This window comes from Nuphar pumila, chromosome 12 (genome assembly GCF_984573655.1).
Source record: "Nuphar pumila chromosome 12, dmNupPumi1.hap1.1, whole genome shotgun sequence".
Taxonomy (NCBI): Eukaryota; Viridiplantae; Streptophyta; class Magnoliopsida; order Nymphaeales; family Nymphaeaceae; genus Nuphar; species Nuphar pumila.
The window spans coordinates 17,841,452-17,851,176 of record NC_143260.1 but is presented as its reverse complement, the minus strand read 5'-3'; positions in this window follow the sequence as shown (position 1 = coordinate 17,851,176).

Below are 9,725 nucleotides of genomic sequence, written 5' to 3'. Positions count from 1 at the left end.
CAACTGTCGGGGTCTCAGGATTTATCCCTTAACCTGAAGGTGAAGTTCAGGTTTATCCCTTAACCTGAAGGGGAAATGAATTTGATGCAAATGAATGTAAATGGATGCAAATGAATGCATGTAAATGTAAATGAATGCAAATGTATGCAAAATGATGTAAATGAATGCACATGTATGCAAAATGAGAGATTTGTTTGATCCTGCCTGCATACATAATGTTTTGAAGACAAATTTTAAAATAATGCCCCAGTGTAACTGGGAAAGAAGGATTTGACCATTATTGAGGAAAATATATTGAGGAATTACAAAGGATGGAATAGAGGATTTAAGTATAGAAAATTTTCAAATGTTAATCATTGATGGGGTCTAATAATTCCACACCATCGGCATTGATGAGCAGATATGAATTGCAGAGTAATGCTTTCTCAACAACATAGGGACCTTCCCAATTCGGCGACCATTTGCCACCCAGACGGTGCTTGAGATAGGCCGTTGATCTGAGCACTAGATCATTGACTCAAGATTTTCTTTGAATGACAAATTTTGCATATTGTTTGTCTATCCTCTGACGATGTGATTGAGCGTGCTCTGTTGCTCTGAGTCTTTTTTCATTGAGCAAATCAAGTTGTACCAGTCGCTGCTGCTAATACTGATCAAGCGATAACTCCAGCAGTGATGCGAACTTCAAGGCAGGTTTCTGAACATGTAGAGGCAGTACTACTTCAGTTCCGTAGACAAGTTCTGACGGAGTAGCATTAGTTGGAGTACAAATGGTGATTCTGTATGCCCATAATGCATCATGGATCTTTTCATGCCAATTATGGCCTGTTTCCAAGGTTCGCTCCAGGATTCGAATCAGAATCTTATTGGTGGCCTCTGCCTGACCATTCCTTTGAGGATAATAAGGAGCGGAGAAATGATGCTGAATTCTGAACTTTAAGTCAAATGTCCTCATTCTCTTATTCTTGAAATGACTGCCATTGTCTGACACGATATCGTGCGGTATGCCGAAACAACAATATTCTTGTGGATGAATAAGACCATGTGTCGACCTTCTATTATACGCAAAGTGATAGCTTCGACCCATTTAGTGAAATATTCTGTTGCGGCAAGAAAATATTTGTAGCTGTTTGAAGCAGGAGTGATGGGGCCCACAACATCAAAGGCCCACATAGAAAATAGTCATGGAGAGATGGCGATTCGCAAATATGTTGCTGGCGCATGAATAGAAGGTGCATGTATCTGGCATAGAGCACACTTCTTCACAAAATGGTAGCAATCTTGCTGCATAGTCTTCCAATAAGATCATGCCCGGATGATTTGCTTGATAAGAGTTTGGTAGCCGATGACTCTACTGCAAATGCCTTCGTGTACCTCCTGCACAACTTATTTGGCTTCATCTTCGTCTAGGCATTTAGAATATTCAGAACTGAATCCACGATGATAGAGGACATCGGCGAGAATAAAATATCGAGCAGACATGCACTGAATCGCTTGTTGCTCTTACCAATGATACTCTAAGAGAAGGAGACAGATGTCTTCTTTTTGATGGGAGCCTTTCTGAAACAGTCCTTAGCTTGCTCAGACATCATCCTAATCATCATTTTCTTGAACATCTGATATGTAGTAGGATCAATGCCATCCTTATCATTCAAACTCTGTCTTCTAGCAGATCTTGGAGAATCCATTTCTTCTTGCCTGCTTCTAAAATCACTGATGCCCTGATACAGTGGTGTCTTCTTGCTTGATCTGATCTGAACCACTTGGGAATACTGATGCTCTTTGTAGAATGGATGATTAAATTTTGATGATGAAGATTCAAGATAGAAATGAATATAGTAAAAATATTTGATGAGAATTTGATAGATAATTGAAAGAACATCCCATTACTAGGGATTGGGTTGCCACTGGAGTCACGACAATTATGTTGTCATTCTTTGCAAGGAGAACGAACAACTGCAAATATGCCTTGTCACCTAGGCGAGGTTATCAAACCATGATAGAATGAAAATTGAAGGATTTTTTTTTCTTTATTGAAGGAAAAATATGATTGCATCAATAGTGGACTTGAGAAAGAAGGGGCGGACAGACAATTTGCCACCACTCCTTATAACTGGCAGAGACACGAGGACCGAGAAAAACTGGAAGAGTAACAAAAGAGTCTCAGCCATATCTGGCAGAATGGTATGCTCCAGACCACTGTGCTGATGTAAGGTCGAACTCTGGCACGACTCCTGATAGCAGCCGCATCTCTATGTGCTTTTGTCTCTGAGAAACTGTCTGACACATCACTCTGGATAGTAGTAGGTACAAGAAAATGGGCCGAGTAGCTTGAATATCTTACCATATGCATAGGTGTATCTAGGAGGTCATAACTCTCGATCAAAATAGTCCCACACCACTTCTTCTTCCTGCAAATAATCGATCATGAATCGGTACCGCGCAACTGGAAGAAGTTCCTTGCCATTGTATCTGAACGAACTAGCTCTGGCCGGTACATGCTGAAAGAACCAAGACTGAAGAGCATAAGTACATCCCTCGACTAAGATGGACTCTCCAAGTGTGAAGCGGGTCAGTCCTCTGTATAGAAAAGCAAGCACGGCCATGGCTATCGAGAGACGGCTGGTCTGTCGACTTCCCCATCTTCTCAAAAGTTGAACTATTCTGACATCCACATAATTCTGTCCATCTGGAAAGAAAGCAAGTCCCACAGTACACAAAACCATCGCATGCTGAATTCTCTCTCGAGCTGTCCTGGACAACGAGCTGACTTCTGCGAATTCTCCATACTGTCGGTAGATCTCGATCAGACTCACGTACTCATTCCCATTTTCTTCAATCAGTGGCCAAGACTTGCGCCCTGTCATGCGAGCTACGACATCTTTGGGGTCCAGACCCTTGACATTGATCAGAAACTGCTGCTCTAACGGATCTCCAGGCTGACCGGCTGGCTCAGGCAGTCCCATAATCTCTGAAAATTCATCCATCAGTAGTGTCATCTCGCCCCACGGGAACCAGAACGTGCAAGTGCGCGGATTCCACCGCTCTGCCAATGCATGAATCAGATTGCCGTTGACTGTCAACTTTCCCACTGCAGATGCCAATTCCAACCCACAATCGCTCAAGTGGTCCGGAAACATACGAGAGAAATTTTTGAACCAGACATAGTACCACCGGGGAAAGAAGGGTCCGGTGCTAAGAGATCGATGCTCAGGAAGACTTTGTCGCACCTCATAGGAGATGTGACCCTCAGGAAAAACAGAATTGAGCTGACTGGATGTCATTGGACTGAAAGACAAGAAGACTGAAATTAGACTTTGACAAAATACAAGAAATTTGAAAATTGCAGGCAGGATAAACTGAAAGCTGAAAATTCGAAGTCCAGAAGAACAAAAGAATGGAAAATCTCCTGGAGTTTTGAAGAAAAGGTGGATAATTTGGAAAAATCGTCCAGGTTTTTTTGAGAAAAAGGAGATATTTCATAAAAGATGAAAAATGAGGTATTTTGGAAAATTGTTCGGTATTTTGGAAAAATTGAGAAAACTATGAGAAAATAAGGCGAAAATGAATATCATATATTCAATTACAAACAATTATGCACATACAGCAATCCCTAAGAAGCCAACTCTAAATGCATTGATTTTGAAAGAGCTTTAGGACCCTAATCCTGACTCTAGGCTCAGATCAACTGTGTCCAATCATGCTATGCCGATATACTCGAGCCGAGGCTCGATGTACGTGGCATAAAACTCATCTCCGGGTCTAGGCTTGTGTTTTCCCAACATCCTTGAGCGCCTGCCGATATACGTTGGACTATGGCCCTTGGTACGTGGCAGGGGGGCGTTAGACCAAATAAGTGGCCCAGTTGTGAGGCTCTGTCCTGAACTATGGTTCTGGAAGAGAGCCCAGCAACGTGAAGACCGGGTAGACATAGGTGGGGTGGTTTCTGAAATATGATCACATGCAAACAAACAGAGGGCTCTAAATCCTAAAGAGATAGAATTTTGAAATTTTTTAAAGAAGCAAACATTGTTTTCACACAAGTCCTAGATTGAGGAGTGTTGTATTTCAGACCTAAGTCTATGTGAGCGTGCATAATTCTCCTCAATATGGTCCTACCAAACCATGCCTAGTCTACATGCAATCCATGTCAGCTGGGTTCAAGCCTAGGCTCCTAGGTTCACATGATATCAGGAATTAAAGCTGTCATTTCATAGAGCATAATTTTGATAATTGAGCTAAGTCAATGCACATAATTGATCAGGCGAAGACAGGTCCCATCTCGGTCGCCAAACCTGTTATCATCGCAAAATTTTTCCCCTCCCTTGCGAGAAAGAAATGAATTTTGTGAGTCAAACTCGACCAAAATTTTGAAAATGATTTTGAAAATTTACTCGCCTCCGTTTTTAAAATTTGCGGGAAAATTCCGTGGAATGGGATCCGCCTGTCGGTACGAGGTTCAACCGTTCCTGGCGCCTTTACCAGGGGTAATTGAACCAAGGATCAATTACGTGCTTTAATTTGACTCAAATAGCTAAATTATGCTCTATTTTTACTAGAATGCACAAAGAATCAGGCTTGTGCTATGAAATTTTTAAAAAATGCAAGTTTGAGAAACTATGATGTTTGCTTTGGAAAATTGAAATGCATTTGGAAAATGATTGGAAAAGTGCTTGAAATTGGATTTTTTGGGAAAATCATTGAATTTCATTGGAAATCAGAAATTTGCATTGAAAAGTGATTTCTCAGGAAAACTTGAAAATCTGAGAAAATTGGTTTTGAGATTGGAAACTTGGAATTGCTTTTATAAGAAAATGGATTTGAGAATCTTGAGAAAATCTAAAAATTTATTGGAAAATGACTTTTGAAATGGAAAATAAATTCTCAGGAAAACTGGAAAATATGAGAAAATCGATTTCTGAAAACTTGGGATTTTGAAATTTAAGAATTTGAAAACAAAGGAAAATCTTGATTTGAACTTGGGAAATGCTTTGAAATGTCATTTGAAAACTTAGGATTTTGAGAAAATCAGATCCTGAGAAAGACTTGGAAATTCTTGAGAAAATTGAATTTTCTGAAATTGAAATTGGAAAATGAGTTTGAAAATAATGCAATTTGAATGATATGAATGAATGAATATGAATTTGAAAAGGGAATTTCATTGAGGAATTGAGAAATCCTTTTGAAACTTTGAGAAATGCAGTGCATTTTTGAAGTTAGCCTAAGAGTGTAGGCTGAATGTGGCTGATATAAAGATCATAAATCTTGGTTTTCTTCGTATTCTGACTATGGCCATAAATACGAATCCCACCGAGTTTATAAACTCCATAAGAGCTTGTGCACGTGCCATTCGTGTAAACCATAGTGAATTTGAAATAATGTGCATGAATCATACATCACATATTGAAATTTGCATAAATTAAACTATATGCAATGCAACCCTATTCTAAGCAGAAAAGTAACTCTTATTCCAAATTATTACATTTGAGGTTACATTGAATTGAAATAAAAAATAAAATCTAAGTCTTCTTCTTGAATGTTCCTGCAAAACTAGAAAACAAAGTTAGCACAAAAATGTAGGTTTTTCTGAATTTATCCAAAAATATGGAAAATTATCGGATATTATTCAGATATAAACCCAGAATCATACCCCCTTTGATATAAACATGAAAAATAATGAATAAATTTTGAAAATAAACTTGAAAATTCGAAATTGGGGTCAAAATGACCAAAATACCCCTGATGACCTTGAAATCAGGGTTTTATGAAAGATTTTTTTTTTAAATTTTTGAATTTTGAAAAACAAATGAAATAAATCAAACATGATATGATAAAATATGATGATATACATGAAATTTTGGAGAATTAGAAATTGAAATTTCGAAATTTAGGTCAAAATGACCAAAATACCCCTGATAACAAGACTATGGCCTTGAAACCAGGGTTTTCTGAAATAAATTTTGCAAAATTGAAAAATATGAAATGCAAATGAGATTAAAATTAACCCTAATATGATTCTACATGCTCATGTACATGATAAAAACCCTAAAATGGCAAAAATATCATAAAATATCAAATTTAACTTGATTTTCGCCTGATTTTCGCTTCTGAATTTAAAGATAAACTAACACATGGAGCAAATGAACTTGGAATTAAACCAAATTTGGCATGGACACCTAAAATAACCCTAGAAACATAATGGAGCTCAAAAATCTATTTTTTTGTATTTTTAAATATGGAAATTCAAATAAAAACCCTAAATTTTGTGATTTTTGCCTAAAATGTTGATTCTAAAGGAGATTTAGGATATCCAATTTCCATAAAAATTTCCCAAATTTCATGGGGTGACCGAGGACAGTAATTAAAGGATTTTTGATTTTTACACTTTCTGGTTTTGACCTATGGTCGGAGCTGTACCACTCCGGCAAGTCGGATCGGAATCCGGCGACTCTAGTAAATGAAGGAAACAGACAGGTTTCGGTAGAAAATATGGGAAAAATGGAATACGGATGGGAAAATGGCTGAAATTGTGGGAAAATTTCCCTGACAAATAGAGGAATATTTGATCTTTTTACAGAATTGGGATTCGGGTTACGGTTTGGAAAAGGGCATGCTGTTATCAGAGACCTAAATCTCTGGAATTTCTGGACATTGGAATCTGTTAGACAGAAAGATAAAGTCCGGGAAAAATAATGAAACAGATCCAAAAATTCCCAAATTTTGGGAAATTGCAGAACATTATGTTAGAAAAAACTTTCATGTTGAAAGTTTTTGCAGACAGGCTATAGATTTGGCGTACTTGATGCATTAGGGTCTGTCTATACCCTGACACAGGAAAATCAAAATTTTCCCAGGGGTCTGGGAAATCCGATTTTTGACAGAGGTCAAAACTTATTGGAAAAAGCTCAAAATTTCCAGATCATTAGTAGATTCAATCTTAAATCCACTGTGATTTTTGGAGAGAAATCCAAATCTCCCACAAGGGTGGTGTCGGAGGTTCTTTTCTGCTAAAGCAGAAATTGGAAATTCGGGAGGGTTCAAAAACCCGATCCAGTGTTTTATTTTTTTTATGGGGTTATAAAACCCGAATGAACCTGAGTTTTTTTACTGGGAATCACAAACACATAGATGCATCTACCAAAAAAATATTCAAGATTTATTGACAAGAATTTAAGCATGAAGTAATGAATGGACTAGACATATGACTGAAATTTATAAGATTGATAAAGAAATCTAAATAAACTAGCCTAAGTATGCAAAATGAAATCAACTACCATGCTCATAACATAAAACTTATTAAAAAATGATAAAAATTTATCATAGGGTGGTAGAAAAACTGTTTAATGTATGCTATTAGTGAGAGGGGATCCGATCCATAGATTGGATGAATCCTATTCTCTCATATAGCAAAAACATGGAATGTATAGAAAAGTAAACAACCATATAACCATTTTTTTTTTCGTTTGATAAGATAGAGAGATCTTACCTTGAGGGTTACTTGGAAGGGCCGATGGAGTGCTGAGGCAATGGGAGTGAAAGTGTTTGAAGGAATGCTGGAGGTAAGCTACAACTGGGCGTCACCAAGGAAGGGGTTGCACTTGCTGTGGCTGAAGGAGAGGAGCTTCACTTGCTGCACCGGCTGGAGCTTGAAGACTGCTTTGATATGGAGGTAGTAGCTGCAGCAAGGAGATATGGCAGTGATGGTTGGCTGTTGTCCAAGTGAAGGAGGCTGTGTTGCTGCAATGAGAGAGAGAGAGAGAGAGAGAGAGATGGGTTAGGAGGCAGCCGTATGGCCTTCTTCCTTCTTTTCCATAAAATCAAAACTTAGCCCCTCATGTCCCTCCACTTAGGTCTTAATAGCTTAATGAAAAAAAGAATCTCCCAACAGCCTACGTGAATGGGAAAGGGAAGTGCGTGAATGGCTCTCTTGGGCAGCCATAGGTTTCCTCTTTTTTTTGTTTTTTGGACTTAGGGCTTAATAGCCATTTGCCCTAAGTTTTCTAGGTTTAATTTTTCTAGGAATGAGAGAGTGAAATCATCTTTTACGTGAATGGTTGGCAGCCATACGGCTGTGGAGGGAAATGGCAAGGGAGTAAGGAAGAAAGGGGAAAGAAGGAAAGAAGAGGAAGAAGAAAAAGAAAGAAAAAGGAAAAAGAAAGGAAAGAAAGAAAAGGAGGGAAAAAGGAAAAGGGAAAGAAAAAATGAGAAAAAAATGGAAAGTGGGGCTGGAGGTTTGGGTGACCACCTTGTGGGTCCCACCTCTCTAAAATGAAATAAATAAATAAAAATCAATAAAAACAAAAGCAAACAAATAAAAAGAATCTTTTTTTTTTGTTTTTTTTTAATAAAATAGAAATGTAAATGAATGAGCCATCTCAGAGCGGGTCCAAATTTCATATTTGAAATTCATTTTGAAGATTAGAGGGGTAAAATGGTCTTTTCAAAAAGTTTTCAGACGAAACGAGCTATTTTTGGCAGTTTTTGAAACGAGCTCGGATTTTGAAGTTCAATACCTCGTTGCGAAGCAAATCCAGTGTAGAATTTGAAAATTTAATTTTGAAAGAAATCCAGATTGTTTTTCTTGAGAAAATATTTCCAAACGAAACGAGCTATTTTTGGCAGTTTTTGAAACGAGCTCAGATTTTGAAGTTCAATACCCCGTTGTGAAGCAAATTCAGTATAGAATTTGAAAATATAATTTTGAAAGAAATCCAGATTATTTTTCTCGAGAAAATGCTTCCAAATCTATTTTTAGACAAAATGAGCTATTTTTGGTAGTTTTTGAAATAAGCTCGAATTTTGAAGTTCAATACCCCATTGCGAAGCAAATCCAGTATAAAATTTGAAAATTTGATTTTGAAAGAAATCCAGATTATTTTTCTTGAGAAAATATTTCCAAATTTAGACTCCTGGGGTGAACATGTCAATTTTGGAAACCTGAGGTTTGAAATTGATTTCTGAAAACTTTTAAAACTCAATCTGGATTGAAATTTATAAAGCTGGAGTTCTGGACTTCGAAAATGAAATGAAATGTGATGAAATGTTATGAAATGCTGAGAAATGATATGAAATGATGAGAAATGACATGAAATGCTATGCAAAATGCTAACCCTGAATGAAGAATTTTGGATGTTAGACCCCGATTGACACTTGTACCAGTTCAAAAAGTGTTAAAATTGACAAAATTTGCAAAAATGGTTGAAGAAATGATTTTCGAGCTCTGCCAAGCTAGAGTAACGCTGAAAATTAGGGTTTGAGCTGGATTCAACTGAAATGAACTGGATTGAGCTGGGTTTTAGAGTTTCAGAACCCAAATGAACTCAACAAACACTGACTCAACTGACCTTTCCAACTGAATTTTCAAGAAAAGCTGCCATTTTTAGAGAAATGGTATGGAATGGTCATTGGAATGAAGTGAATTACGAACCTGAACTGGGTTTGAGCTAAAACAAAGGTCAGTAATACTGAGATGAACTAAAATCAAGTCTCAAACACTAACTCAACTGACTGAACTCGGCTCAATTTCAGCTGAAAGAGCTGAAATGGACTAAAATGGGCTCCCAGACACTTGGAAATGGTTTTGAACTGAAATTGGAGCACTTGAACTTCTGGTGAGCTCAAGTTAGACTCTGGGGAACATGACTGACTGGGAATGACTGACTTTGAGACAATTGGCTTGGATTCGAGTGAGAAATGAGCTCATTTTTGAAGAAATGATCCCATTT